Below are 15,270 nucleotides of genomic sequence, written 5' to 3'. Positions count from 1 at the left end.
ATATTTGAGTGCTTGCCATGTGCCAGACAAATGCTGGAAGCTGGGAATGGGGTAGTAAACAAGACTGACTACTGAAAATGCAATCTCCAGTGCAACTTCAACGCAACTCCAAGTCATTCATAATGGTGATGTTGGTGGGAATAGGGTGGGTGGATGGAGATAATTAAACCAGGAAATCTAGGCAATTGGATAACTACCATAATTGACCACTGAATTTAGTTATGACCCTCTTCATAAACAGGAAAGAAGAAACTTGGTGAGTTATCTCAGTGGAACAATTGGGAGAAAAGTCTGAATGAAGAAATGGCAAGTGGAAATATGAATGTAATTCATTTAAATATATATGAGTATTGAATAATGTAATATGAATATTGAAGGTTGGTGTAAGGTATTCGAGAAATGGCAGTACTTGGAGGGACATAAGGAATTTGTAGGGCAGGAAGACATTTCCTTTTCCCAAATGTGGGTTCGTCTGGCCGGAGAACAAATTAAATTCACATGAGACAGAATAGCAAGAGAAAATTAAACAAAGCTTTATGAGGAACCATGGCCCGGGGCCTTTCTTCCCTCAGGAAGAAAGGGCACCGAAGAAGTGGGGTGCACAGAGTGGTTATATACCCCCAAACAGGGTGTTTCACATGTGATTGAAATGTCCCTCCCACAATAGTCACAAGATTGCCCGGTCGGCACAGTGCTTGATGGACACAGCAGGTAGTGGTCTGCTATCTCGGTGGGCATAGCAGGAGTCAATTGTCTGGAGCTGGGTGGTCACAGGTGAGCGCAGCAATCAGTTCCTAGCCTAAGGAAAGATGCTTAATCCTTAAAGAAATGCCAACGTTGGGAGGGGGAGGGAAGTTAGTTACAGGAGGTTACCAGACAAGCACAATAAAATGCAGATTTAAGTCCTTGCCTTTGGTATTGACTAAGAGTTTTTAGAGAGAAGGTCATCGCCTTTCTTCTTCCTGGTACAGAGAGGGAGGCACCTTTTACAGATAGAGATTTACCTTACAAATGTAAACGTGTCCTAACAAAGGTCAAGTTCCATTCCTCAGAGCCTCCTTCCCTGTCCCAGTTTATCAAAAGCAATGAGCCTCAAATAATCCTGATGCCAAAGAGACATATCTTGGGGTGGCCAATTCCAGGTCTCCACAGAATCAAGGTTTGTGTGTGTGCTTGTGTTGTTAAAGATAAACTGAGGCATATTAAAATTTTTGGAATTTATTTGAACAATAATCGATTCTAATTGGGCAGTGCCAAACCAGAAGTGGTAGGAAGTGCTCTATCAGTGGGAGCTGGGGAAAAACTTTTATAGAGAAAAGGTGGAAGCAAAGTAAGGAAATTATTGATTGGCTATAGCTTAAATCCTTGTTGGCTGTTTGTGATTGGTTGTCCTTAGGTTTTGCTTTCATAACCTTGAAATATTTACAGGCATAGATGTTGCTTGGCTTACATAGGCACCACATCATTAGAGCCACCTCAGTCTAATGACCTCCTTGTTTAATTAACTTAACAGTGTATAAATACCTTTTTAAAGAATGGCAAGTGCTAGAATATTTTACATGGGAATGGGAATCGTCCAGTGGAAAAGGAGAGTTGAAGATCTAGAAGGGATAGGAAATGGGGCTAAGTTCTTGAGAATAGGAGATTGGATAGGATTCAGAGCACGTGGAACAGTTTGTTAACCTCGGCCCTATTGACATTTTGAGCCAGATAATTCTTTTGTGGAGGTTGTCCTGTGCAACATAGGATGGTTAGCATTACCCTTGGCTCCTGCCCACTTATACCAGTAACACCCCACCCCATCCCCATAACAATAAAAAATGTACTTTGACCAGAGTTGTGTGGGCAAAATCACCCCTAGTGGAGAACTGTTGATATAGAGGTATTGGCCTTTCAAAGAAGGGACTCTTTACCTGGAGGGAAGGGTTCTTTACCCAGAGGGAAGGTGTAGAATATGAGTGTGGATGGTTTTGTAGATTTGGTGGTGGAAATATGAGGAAATTTCTTGTCATGATTTGACCTTTCTCAATGAAATACAGGTGAGGTTATGGGGCTGGTGAAAGGGTAAAGAGTGACAAAGATAAAAAGTCATTTTTGTAGAATCAGAAACTAAGGTTCTTAAAAAAATCAGATTCCCTGTGAGCAGTGGGAGACTAGATGCTTGCTATTTCTTGAGAGGCTTTAGACCAAAGAGACCAGACAGAGGAAATGGGAGAATGGTACCAAGATTATTACTGATTTATTTCTAAAACTGTTAGATAAAAGCCTGTCTAGATCTTACTTGGTCTTGAGCATTTGAAGCTGTTGACTTCTCCTTGAAACTTTGACTTTCTTATTATACCACATTCTTTTGCTTTTCCTCCTACATCTGTAGCCATTCTTTTTCAGTTAGATTTACATGTTTATCTTCTGTTTGTTCCTTAAATGCCAGCAATTCCCAGGCTTATGACTTAAGACCTCTATATTCTTACTCTCACTGCTCTCCCTAGGCAGTCTTTCTACTCAGGGCTTCATTCATCACTATATGTTTTAATCCCAGCTTTTTTAATGCCTGGACTAGATTTTTTTTTTTTTCTGCTTTTATTTCCCAAATGCCCCTGATACATAGTTGTATATCTTAGTTGCAGGTCCTTCTAGTTGTGGGATGTGGGACGCTGCCTCAACGTGGCCTGACGAGCAGTGCCATGTCCGCCCCCAGGATCGGAACCCTGGGCCGCGGCAGCGGAGCGTGCGAACTTAACCACTCGGCCGCGGAGCTGGCCCCTGCCTGGACTAGATTTTGATCCTGAATTTCAGAAACAATGTATCTAGCTGCCTCCTAGGACATTTCATAATATTTGTCCTAGAGTTCTTTAAAAATCAACATGCCCCAAACTGAATTTATTATTTCTTGATTCAAAACCCCCTTCTCTAGCTCCTTTTCTTCCCCAAATAAAACAAAACACCCTAGTTGGTCTACTATTCCTGTGTTGATAATTGGCTCTATGACCCCTGAACACTGACATGGGTATATCCTTGCCTCACGTTAGTCAGTAAGACTCATTTGTATTACTCTTTTGTTTCACGAATTCTTCTGTATCTCTCTGTTTTCACTTTTGCAGCCTCATCTCATTGCTCCTTTCTCTGTACACTGAAGTACTTGAAGTTTCCCAAAGATACTCTTCTCATCTCTAAGCTTTTGCACACGTTTCTCCAAAGTCACGAAATTCTCTTGCCCCATCACCTTTGCTAGACAAACTAGTATTCATATTTCAAACTTGGTTAGATATCACCTTCTTTGAGCATGCTTTGAGGTCTGCACTTCCTGCTTTCTCCACAGCACCATATGTAAACCTCTATTGTGGCAGAATACAAGTGAAGGAGCTTGATTCAAGTGTTCTAGTTGTGATTATATGGATGGCTGTGTTCCCAGATGACCCCCGTCTGGAAAAGAACTAAAAATCTTAGATTAAATTATTTAAAAAATTTTTTTAAATAAGATATACTCATTCCACAGATTGACTGAATGTGAGAACCCAGAGAAAGAAACTAAGCTCAGAAACGGGTTTACTCAGAGGGCGTGTACTAAATAAGGTGAAGTCAGTTTTGAAATTCACAGCCTCGTGAACATTGTACAGGAGATTAACTCTAGGATCCACCCAAGATAGGAAGTAAAATAAGAGATTGGCCTACATGTTGAGTGTAAGAGTGAACTAGAAATCAGCTTACCGCTTGACTGAGGTATAAAGAGAGGAAACTATAAGAAAAATTGCATATCTGGGTCATGCTGAATGGAGGCAGGTGGGAAGTGCTCTGAGAAGTAACCACATGATGGTCAAACATTTTTGGATTTGCAGCTCAAATTCATAATATATTTCAGGAGTTTTCTGAAAAGCTTAAACTAACGATATAAAGTAGTTCTGGAATGTTAATAAAACCAGGTGCCTGGCATCAGCAAACCCATATCCTCTTTGGAGAAACTTATTTCAGGGTTGGCAAACTCTTCTGTGCAGGGCTGGATAGTAAATATTTTCAGGTCTGAAGGCCACTTACGGTGTCTTGATCATGTTCTTTGATTTTTTAAAAATATAATCCTTTATTGTAAAAGCTCTTTTCAGCTAGAAGGCTCTACAAAAGCAGGCCATGGGCCAGATTTGGCCCGTTGATTGTAGTTTGCCCACCCAACTGACTCTGTTCCAAGCCTCAAAAGATTCCCATAAAACATTTTCTAAGGAAAATAAGTAGCTATGAGAAAAAAATGACTAAGCACACAAGGAAGTAAGATACCAAGTACGTTATTGCAGCTCAAATGACACCAGAAAGAGACCCACAGATACTTCAGTTGTTGGAATTATCAAATCACAGAATAGCAGCCATAGAATAAAGTAAATGTTTACATGGTTCAATTAATAAGTGATGAGGTTCAAAATAAGTGAAGGGAAAAATTAACAAAGCAGATTTGAAAAAAAAATAATTCCTATAGGTGAAATTACATTTAAAATTAAGAATTCACTGGTTGGATTTAATAGCAGATGGGATGACACTGGTGAGACACTGAAGATTGGACGAGAGGTCAGCAGAAATTGCCCAGAATAAAGCACAGAGTGAAAGAGAAAATATGAAAAGAGTTCCAGGAAGTGGAGTTAGAAGATCCAATATACAGATCTAATTAGATTTCCAGAAAGAGCAGGGAAAGGATGAGGCAGAGGCAATATATGCAGAGATAGAGCCAAGAATTTTCTAGAACTCATAAAGTATGTGTTTAATAAATCTAGTTTATTTCAGGAATGTGAGGCTAATTTAATGTTAGGAAAGTAATTTCCCACATTTAGAAATTAGAAGAGAAAAATAAGAGATGTAGCAATAGCATTTGATAAGCTGAGACATACTTATGACGTAGAAAAGAGAATTCTCAGAATAGATGTAAATTTCTTTAACCTGAATAAAAATATCCGCAAAGAAACCTGCATTTAACATCAAATATAATGGTAGAAATTTGACAGCATTCATTTAGAGAATAAGATGAAGTTAATAATCATTTGGAAAATCCAGAAATTTAAAAATAAATTATTAGAACTATTATTAGGCTGTAGCAAGGTTGCTAGATACAAAAATCATTATGTAAAAATTGATTGAAAAACCGACAAAATAAAACTTTTAAAAAGGCTACTGTTTATAATGGCATCAAGAAGTATGAAGTAACTAGGACTCATAACAAAAAATGTGCAAGATCCTTGTAGAGAACATTATAAACTTTATTAAAAAGATATTAAGAGATCTAAATAGAGATGCTACCTTTATATGTTGCAAGACAGTCCTCAACATCTTGATCAATAAATTTATTGCAATCCCTAAAGTTTTTTCCTCTCTGCCACCAACCCTCCTTTCCAATTGGAGGAGCTGATTCCAAAATTTATGTGGAAGTGCAAAAAGCTAAAAGTAGCAAAGACTCTTTTAAAAGAAAAAGCACAAGATTGACTTGCCCTACCTGATATCAAGATTTTGTAGAAAGCTATAATAATTAAAATAATGAGGTGTTGGTAATGCCTGTATAAAGAATCTGAGAGAGTAGAGAACCAAGAACATAGGCGGCTATATTGCAGAGCAATGGAGAAAAACACGCACTACTTAATGATAGTGCTGAGTCAATAAGATACTTTATGGGAAAGAAATGAAATTTGATCCCTGCTTTGAACTACGTTTGCATCAATTCTAAGTGGATTAGAAGCCTAAATGTGAAAGGTAAAACAGTAAAACTTTACTAAGAAAATATCTCAACAATCTGGGGGTAGGGAAGGCTTTTTTCTATAAATATACAAAGTTATTGATGAATTTCATATCATTAAAAATTATATTCATTAAAGAATATTGTATGGAAGGTAGAAAGATAATTTACAAATTTTGAAAATATATTTTAGAATATACATGGCCAAAAATGATTATCCAGATTGTGTAAAGGATTCCTATGACTCAGTAGGCAAAAACAGGAAGCTGCATTAAAAAATGTGCAGGAGATTTGGACAGGGTTTTGCAAAAGAGAAAATCTAAATGACTAATAGACGAATGAGAAAAGCTTAGCCTTGTTATTAATCAGGAAGATGTAAATTAAAACCAGTGAGAAGTATTTCATACTCATACTATAGTTATATGGTTTTTTTTTTTTTTTAAGATTTTATTTTTTCCTTTTTCTCCCCAAAGCCCCCTGGTATATAGTTGTACATTCTTAGTTGTGGGTCCTTCTAGTTGTTGCATATGGGACGCCGCCTCATCGTGGCTTGATGAGCAGTGCCATGTCCGCGCCCAGGATTCGAGCCGACGAAACACTGGGCCGCCTACAGCAGAGCGCGTGAACTTAACCACTCGGCCATGGGGCCAGCCCCCTATAGTTATATGTTTTTAATGTTTTCCTTTCTATATTGTTGATTTCTGCTCTTTGTTATTTCTTCCTTCTATTTACTTTGGATTTAATTTGCTCTTGTTTTCTAGCTTCCTAACGTAGAAACATATTCATTAGTAAACTTTGTTTTCTTTTACAGGCGTTTAAAACTATAAATTTCTTTCTAAGCATTGCTTTAGCTGTATCTGGAAAATTTTGATCTGTTATGTTTTTATCATTCAGTTTGAAATACTTTATAATTTCCTTTGTGATTTCTTCTTTGACTCATTGATTATTTAGAAGTATGTTTTTAAATTTCCAAATATTTGGGGGATTAAAATTTTTTTATTGTAGTAAAATACACATGACCATCAGCCATTTTTGAAGGTACAGTTCAGTGTTGGGGATTTTTGAGATATCTTTCATTTTTGGACTTTTAGTTTAATTCCTTTGAGATCAGGAATATATTTTGTTAAGATTTCAGTCTTGTGAAATTTACTGAGATTTATTTTATGCCCCAGCAATATGGTCTGTCTCAGTGAAAGATTTTTATGCACACTTGGAAATAATTTGTAATCTGCAGTTGTTAGGTGAAATGTTCTGTAAATGTCAATTAGACCAGGTTGTTTAATAGTGTTCAAATTTTATATATGCTATAGACTTTTTTCTGTTTCTTGTATGAATTACTGAGAGAGGGCTATTAAAATCTTCAACTATGGTTGAAATTTATTTCTTCCTTTAGAGCTGTCAATTTTTGCTTCATGAATTTTGTAGTTCCATTAGATGTATATATATCTGTTATGAGATGCTATATATATATATACACACATTATATATAGTTATGTATTCTTGATGAGTTAACTCTTATCATTATGAAATGCACCTTTTTTTTTCTGCTTTTTCTCCCCTAAGCCCCCCAGCATATAGTTGTATATTTTAGTTGTGGGTCCTTCTAGTTGTGGCATGTGGGACGCTGCCTCAACATGGCCTAATGAACAGTGCCATGTCTGCACCCAGGATCCGAACCGGCAAAACCCTGGGCCACCGAAGTGGAGTGCACAAACTTAAACACTGGAACATGGGGCCAGCCCCGAAATGTGCCTCTTTATCTCTTGTAATGGTCTGTCTTGAAGCTGATTTTGCCAGCTTTCTTCCTTTCATCTTTTTGCTTTCAGCCTATTAGTGCCTTTGTTTTTTTATTCTTTTTAAATATTTATTTATTTATTTTTTCCTTTTTTTTAAAGATTGGCATCTGAGCTAACAACTGTTGCCAATCTTTCTTTTTTTTTTTTTCTGCTTTATCTCCCCAAACTCTCCCGTACATAGTTGTATATCTTAGTTGTGGGTCCTTGTAGTTGTGGTATGTGGGACAATGCCTCAACGTGACCTGATGAGCAGTGCCATGTCCGCACCCAGGATCCAAACTCTGGGCCGCTGCAGCGGAGCGCGAGAACTTAACCATTCGGCCACGGGGCCGGCCCCCGTGCCTTTGTTTTAAAGGTGGATTCCTTTTAGACATTATGTAATTGGGTCTTAAGTTTTAATGTTTTCGTTTCCTTTTTGCTCCTTTTGTGACCTCTTTGGGTTAATCAAACATTTTGTAATAGTCCATTTTATTTCCTCCTTTGGCTTCTTAGTTATGCCTCTTTGAACCTTTTTTTTTTTAGTGGTCACTGTAGGGCTAATCATAGGCCTACTTAATTTTTCAAAATCTATTTTGAGCCATTATTGTACCACTTCATACTTTTCACTTCTCACCTGACATTTAATACTTTTTGACTTATAAATATATGACTTCTAAATACAAAAATATAATTCCTTTACCTTTGTGCTATTCTTGTCCTTTGTGCAATTGTTGTCATATCCTTTAACATATATTCTAAATCTCATCTTAAAATGTTATTATTTTTCTTTAAACTAGGAGTTATCTTAAGGAATTGTGAAAAGAAAAAAACGTAGTCTTTTCTATTTACCCTTTTTATTCCTTTCTATAATTTAAGTATCTGATATTATTTCCCTTTCAATGTGAAGACCATTTTTTATCATTTCTTGTAGTGCAGGTCTGCTGACAACAAGTCATCTCGGCTTTTGTTTACCTGATAAAGTCTATTTCATCCTAATCTTTGAATGATATCTTCACTAGATATAGAATCTGGATTGACAGGGGTCTTTTTTTTTGGCATTTTAAAGATCATATTCCATTGTCTTCTGGCCTTTACTGTTTCTAATGAGAAGTCAACCATTATTGTATTGTTCTCCTGTATGTAATGTGCCCCCCACCCCCCGGCTGCTTTGAAGATTTCCACTTTACATTTATATTCAGCAGTTTTACTATGATGTGTTTCATGTGGTTTTCTTTGAATTTATCCAATTTAGGGTTAACTGAAATTCTTGGACCAATAATTTGATGTTTTTCTTCAAAATTGGGAAAAATTCAACTATTATTTCTTCCCACTCTTTCTAACTCATTTTTTAATTTTGGGATTTAAATTACATGTATGTTACACCATTTGATAGTTTCATAGATGCCTGAGGTTCTTTCTGTTTTATTACATCTTTTTTCTCTCTGTTCTATAGATTGGATCATGTCTAAAAATCTGTCTTCAATTTCAATAACTTTTTGTACCGTCTCCACTCAATTTTTAAGCTCATGCAAGTACAAGTACACACTTTTCAGGTCTACAATTTCTATTTTTTGTGGTTTAGTTTTTTCTGCTGAAATTTCCTATCTGTTTACTCTTTAAGACCATCTTTTCCTTTAGTTCATCAAACATAAATATATAATAGTTTCTTTAAAGTCCTTGTCTTAAAATCCAGCATTTGAGACATTTGGAATACAGTTTCTATTGACTGCTTTTTTTCTTGACTATGGGTTACATTTTCCTGTTTCTTTTCACATCTAATAATTAATTAATTTTTTTTTTACTGGGTATTGTAGAGATATAGATTATAGATTATATCAGCTTCCTCTCAGGAATGTTGATTGTTTTGTTCTGTTGGCTGGCCAACTTGGAATTATGTGGACTTGGGTTTTTTGTACTCTTTGTTAGGTCAGATCTGTGGAAAACCTCTCTAACTTGACAGAACTTAACCTCTAAACTCAGTCTCCCCTCAACATCTTGTCAGCTTTTGTGTTAGGCTCTGGTAAGGAATCTAGAGTAGGTCTTACCATATGGTATGGGCCTTATTCTTTAGCATGGCCTGATTTTTAAAATTTAGCTCACCTGGATGCCCTGGACGTTAATGAGTGGTTAACAAGGGGTCTCCATTCTCAGGTGTGTTTCTATGCTCGCCATCTCCCAACACTTTTAGACCTTTAGTATATCAGTTCAGCTCATCCCCATAGCAGCTGGTTTTGCATATGTTTCAGGGAGTCTTGTCCTCCATGTATGTAGCTCAGCCGTTAGCCAAGGACTCACAGGGGTCTGACTCTTACTCAAACTTATTGCCTGCTCCAACCCTGCATAGCTGCCTCTTCTTCAGTGCTCTGTTCCACAGATTCCACTGCTTCAGCTTCCCTAAACACTAAGCACTACCTTCTTAGCTCAGTAGGACAGCCGTGCTTTGCTTGGACTGAAGCTTGCTGTACCATGGTTGGGAAATTGTACCCAGAAAAAGAGCTGGGGTGATTGTGGAATACACCTTGTGAATTTTTCTTCTCTCGGAGATTATGGTCTTACATTGCTAGTTGTCCAATGTTAAAAATAGTTACTTTATATCAGTTTGTGGTTATTTTCATTGGGAGGTGTAAGCTGATATCAGTTACTCCATCATTTCCAGAAGCAGATCATAACTATTATATCATAAAATTAAAAAGTCTGACCATATTAAGTCTTTGTAAAGAATGGTACAACGGGAACTCACATACCACTGTTGATGGTAGATTAAATTGTTAAAACCATCTCTGAAACAGTTTAATGTTTCTTATTAAAGTGGACGAATTATGCGTCCTAGGAAGCATCATTTCCATTTCCACATGTATGTGTATACACACACAAACCTAACAAGCATCAGTTTCATTCCTAGGTATGTGTGTGTATGCATATGTATGTATATTTGTGTGTGTATTCTTCCTAGAGGAATTTTTGAATATATGCACTATGAAACATATATTCAAATTATTATAGAATCGTAGCCTCATATCATGTCCAAAACAGTATAATGGATAAGTAACTTGTGTATTTTTATACAATGGAATGGTATTTAGCAGTGAAATAAATTCGTGGTAGATATAGAAATGGGGATTATTTTTAAAACAAAGCTAATGTAGATCAAAGAAGAAAATGGTAAAATGATGGTAATTGTTGAAACGAGGTGATCGATATTTAGGGCTTCAGTATACTATTCTATTTTTGCATATGTTGGAAAAATTCCAAAATAAAAAGTTAAACAAAAAAACTTGCTGAATGTTAGTCATGGAAATAAAAAGTTAAACAAAAAAACTTGCTGAATGTTAGTCATGGAATATATGCAGTATAATTTTATTTATATAGAGTTCAGAAACAAGGGAAATGAAATATATTGCTTAGGGATACTTTCAAAGGTAGCTAACAAAAGAGTGGTTAGGAAGTGATATTCACTTAAGTTAGTATAATGTACCTCTGGAGAGAAGAAGGATAATGTGACTGGACAGGTGCAAATAAGGGGCTTCAAGGGATTGGCAATGTTCTCTTAACCTAGATGGTGGTAACAGGTGGTGTATTAATTTTTATACTGTACATATATGTTTTTTATAGGATATTTCACAATAAAACAAAATTATTTAAAAATAGCTGGATGAAAGGAGAATTTTGAGAGTTTTAAGTTGGCATAATCAAGAAAGGTATCCTGGAGAACTAGGCCCTAAATAATGAATATTCCGTATCATAGATAGCAAAAGGCTCAACCTAGGAACAACTGTTTTGCTCAATACTCATGAATAAAAAAATAAGGGCACAGAAAATAACTTCCATTGGAACACATTCTTCTTGACTTCAGTTTCTATCCTGTTTGTTTATTCATTCATCTTTTCATTTATACATTCATTTAACAGATAACAGTCGTGTGCCACTGTCGTGTGTCTTTGAGTACCTGTAAGATGCCTAGCATAGTGATAGGCACTTATGTACAGTGTTGAGGAAAATAAAAAGTCCCTTCTCCCGTGGAGTTTACAGGCCCAAGGTCCTTTATGTTTCCCCTGTCTTTTGAGCTGGGACTGGGAACCTTTTTGTATATTTAGTTAAGATGTGGACTAGTCAGCCCTAAACAGCTGACTCCTTTCTTTCTCTGTTCTTAGGTTTCTGTGGCAGAGGTTTCTCCCGTTTTACCACTGCTAAGACAAATCGGTGAAAAATTTGACTGCTTATAACTTTTACCAAAATTTTTACTTCTTGATACAATCAAGAGCTTTGCCTTGGTTTTTAGGCAATATTTGGAAAGATATACAGAATCAAAACAGGGAATAGATAGTCCAGCTAGGAGAGGTAGGTAGCCAGTTGACTTGATTTATGAAGGGGGAAAATGGAGAAAAGAGAGATGAGTACAGAGAGTAGCCTCTAGTGCTATTTGTAGGTAGATTAGCTCTTAAATAAATCTTAAAGCCTTGTAATTATTGCTAAGAACAGTGACTGATGAAAATCAAAGTGAACTGCAGAGTGACCAAGAATTCAATATTAAAGCTATTTATAAATCAATAAATGAAAACTAAATCAGTTTCTAAAGTATCTCCTTCAAAGATACTATTACAGTTAGCTATTACAATGTAATGTATGCATTGTAGTTTCTAAAATTCTGACCTACTCCTTCATTGATGGAATTACAGGTAAGTATAACAGATATGCTTATTAATATCCTGATAAAGATATAATTTATGAAAAATACACAGTTTGCAAATTTTTTAATATTGTCTCTTGAGCAAAGAAAGTTGCTCAATGTTGATTGGTCTAATAAGATCTAAGTATGTGAATTCTCTAAAACAGTGGAGTTAAATATTTTTTGGGAATTGGTTATAGAGTCCTTTTAAGTTGAAGATTACAGCCAAAATATTCTTAAAACTCCTTTAAATCATCCATAAAATACATATGTGGTTTTAAGCACAACTCCACATCGTAATATACATATGTAAATTTATCATGTGTATAGTAATGAAGCAGGATCATATTTATAAAATATTCAAGTGTTTCACTGTTTGAAGCACTTGAGCAAATTTATGAAGATTTAACTTGGTGGCTCTTCCTGTTCATGGTCATCTTTCTCCTTAGAGGCTGATTTTTAAAATAATTCAGTTTTTAGTCTGTGTTTCTCAACTTTTTGTGTGTGTGTGAGAGGAAGATTGGCCCCGAGCTAACATCTGTTGCCAATCTTCCTCTTTTTGCTTGAGGAAGATTGTCACTGAGCTAACATCTGTGCCAGTCTTGCCCTATTTTATGTAGGATGCCGCCACAGCATGGCCTGACAAGTGGTGCTGGGTCCACGCCCAGGATCTGAACCTGCAAACCCCAGGCTGCTAAAGTGGAGCGCATAAACTTAACCACAGTGCCACCAGGCCAGCCCCTAAACTTTTTTTGTTAAAACATGAAAGCCCTTAGTTATAAAATTAGGTACTTGAGGATATGGTGAAACTGTATTTGTTTGGACACTTTACTTTTAATTGGTCAGGATGTTATTAAAATGTGTATATCCTTTTGTTGGGTTTTTCTTTACGTGAGTTAACATTTTAGGGTTTAATTATGTCAGTGCATATGTTTATTGAGTAGAATGGCAGCTGCATTGCTGGCACCTTAAAAAAAGTTATTGTTGTTGCTGAACGAGTATAATCAAATTTCTGTAAGTTTAATGTTAGCACTATGGTACTCTACTGAAATTGAAGATTGTTCAGGTAGGTGGCATGGGACCAGACTGTGAAGTGTCTTGAAAGCTATTTAGGAATTTAGAGTAAGTACCAATTGCAGTTCTTATAAAGAAAAATGACATGATCAAAATGGTTTAATAAGGTTTGATCTAATAGAGGCATTAGCTTAGGTCAGAAGTTGATTTAAAAACTCATTTTTTATTATCCAAGGGTGAAATCCAATGCTGAACCAAAGGGATAGCATTTATTTTTTTCAACAAACATTTATTAACAACTGATTATGTTTAAGACTTTGTGAGAATGAAGTGCCAAACTTGGTAAGAGATTTTAACGAAACAATTAATTAGTACCAGTGTGATAGAAATAAGAACATTAACAAGGGAAAACTGGGAGGGAATGATATTGAGATCAGGTTTGGAAATGTTGAGTTGATGTCATGGTGTCTATTCATGTAAAATGTTTGTTATCCTCTTTCTATATCCTAGAGATGATAAGAAAGCCGGAAATATAGATTTTAGAGTGTTTAGTATAGAAGGAAAATTAAAACTGCAAAAATGATTGAACTTTAAAGGTATTGAAGAACAGAAGAAAGAGAACAAAAGTGACAGGAATGTCCACTAGGGTTATTAGAAGAAAAAAATAGGTGTAATTATATATTTTTTCACTTGAAGAAACCAAGAAAATAAATGATTTCTGAGATCATGATCCATAAAGGGACATTTTCTGTCTCAACTCTATCTTTAATTTTTCTCTTTACTGGTTTCTTACTTTTTCTAGGGTTATATTCACCCTTAAGAAAAAAATGTTTCCCAGGGCCGGCCTGGTGGCACAGCGGTTAAGTTCACATGTTCTGCTTCTTGGCGGCCCAGGGTTCGCCGGTTCGGGTCCCGGATGCAGACATGGCACCACTTGGCAAAAACCATGCTGTGGTAGGCGTCCCACGTATAAAGTAGAGGAAGATGGGCATGGATGTTAGCTCAGGGCCAGTCTTCCTCAGCAAAAAGAGGAGGATTGGCAGCAGTTAGCTCAGGGCTAATCTTCCTAAAAAATAAAAAATCTTTCCCTAACTGTTCATACCCTTGTACCTACCATTCAGACTGCAGTTCACATTGGCATGAATAGGAGATGAGAAAGTTGAAGGGCCAAGGGTTCTGTCAGGAAACTTGGCTGAGGGGAGCACTTGTTGCTTCAACTTCCTCTCCCATTCTTACCAACGTGAATTGCATATAAATGTAAACTTTCGAAAGGCATTATTAAAGTGTATTAATTTTTTCTATATATTATAAACATGTTTCCATATCAGTAATATACATCTATAGTTTATTCCTAAGTCTGAGTTTTGAGGTATCTCACACTTTCAGAAAAGTTGCAAAAACAATATAATGGACACCAGTATACCCTTCACTTAGATTCAATAGTTATCTTACCACATTTGCTTTTTTCTCTCTATATGTGATACATATATAGACGTACATAGTATGTATGTATGTGCATTTTTCCTAAACCATTTGAAAGTTAGTTGTAGACATTATGGCACTTTGTCCCTAAATACATCAGCCTGTATCTCCTAAAAACAAGTACATCCTCCTAAATAGCGATAACTATCAAACATAGGAAGTTTAGCATTGATAGAATGCTAATATTGAATATACAGCCCATATTTAGATTTCTCCAAGTGTCTTAATAATGTCCCTTATAATATCTTGTTATTTTATTTTATGTTTTGATACTATCTCCTACCAAGAATCACACATTGCTTTTAGAGTTATATACTTTTAATGTTCTTTCATTTAGAATGGTTCCTCAGCCTTGTATTTACTTATTTATTTTTTTGCTTTTCTTGACATTGACATTTTTGAAGAGTCAAGGCCAGTAATTTTGTAAAATGTCCCTCAGTTAGGCTTGCTTGGTATTTCCACATGATGAGTTTCAGGGTAAATGTTTTTAGCAGGAATATTACAGGTCATATTGTGCCCTCTTCAGCACATCACCTCAGAAGACATAATGGTGTCAGTTCCAGAACTGATCGTTTGGTTATCATGGTATCCATGGTGTCCACCGTATCTGTATTTCTTCTTTGTAAAGG

At 36.1% G+C, this 15,270-nt stretch overlaps 1 protein-coding gene across 48 annotated transcripts in view; it reads left to right on the top strand.

Annotated features, from left to right (window-relative positions):
• The window catches only part of LARP1B (La ribonucleoprotein 1B), a 138,610-nt gene that overhangs the window by 54,105 nt on the left and 69,235 nt on the right, over positions 1 to 15,270 (top strand). The gene's annotated exons all lie outside the window — the stretch shown is intronic.

This window comes from Equus przewalskii, chromosome 2 (genome assembly GCF_037783145.1).
Source record: "Equus przewalskii isolate Varuska chromosome 2, EquPr2, whole genome shotgun sequence".
Classification (NCBI taxonomy): Eukaryota; Metazoa; Chordata; class Mammalia; order Perissodactyla; family Equidae; genus Equus; species Equus przewalskii.
This window is presented reverse-complemented; position numbering and strand designations above follow the sequence as displayed.